Raw genomic sequence first — 412 nt, 5'->3', positions numbered from 1 at the left:
ATGAACATCTTAAATGTGCAACTGTATCACGTAATATCTAGATATGAAATAACAAGCACACGAGTCAGTATTTGCAAACAGCCATACATAGAGGTAGAGCGGAAACGAAGCAACGGAGGGAGACAAACCTTCCAAGGGCATAATGGCTTGTTTGATGACGAGACTGCATGTAGTTGTACGGCTGTTAGAGCATTGTTAGGCTCTGGTTGCGTCTTCTGTATGAACGAGTAGGAATCCTTGTTCTGGATGTTAACGAGTCTTACAAGAGTCCAAAACATTTATAACAACAAGCTACTTAATCTTGGAAAAGATATCAATCACAAAATTGTGACAAGACAAAGTGTTTTTTTAACATTTCAAGCAGATATTCATATTGTCTCGCATAATAGCTTGCATGCTTATGCTATTCTTA

The sequence above is a fragment of the Penaeus monodon genome, chromosome 27 (assembly GCF_015228065.2).
Source record: "Penaeus monodon isolate SGIC_2016 chromosome 27, NSTDA_Pmon_1, whole genome shotgun sequence".
Lineage (NCBI taxonomy): Eukaryota > Metazoa > Arthropoda > Malacostraca > Decapoda > Penaeidae > Penaeus > Penaeus monodon.
Note: the sequence above shows the minus strand (reverse complement) of the source record.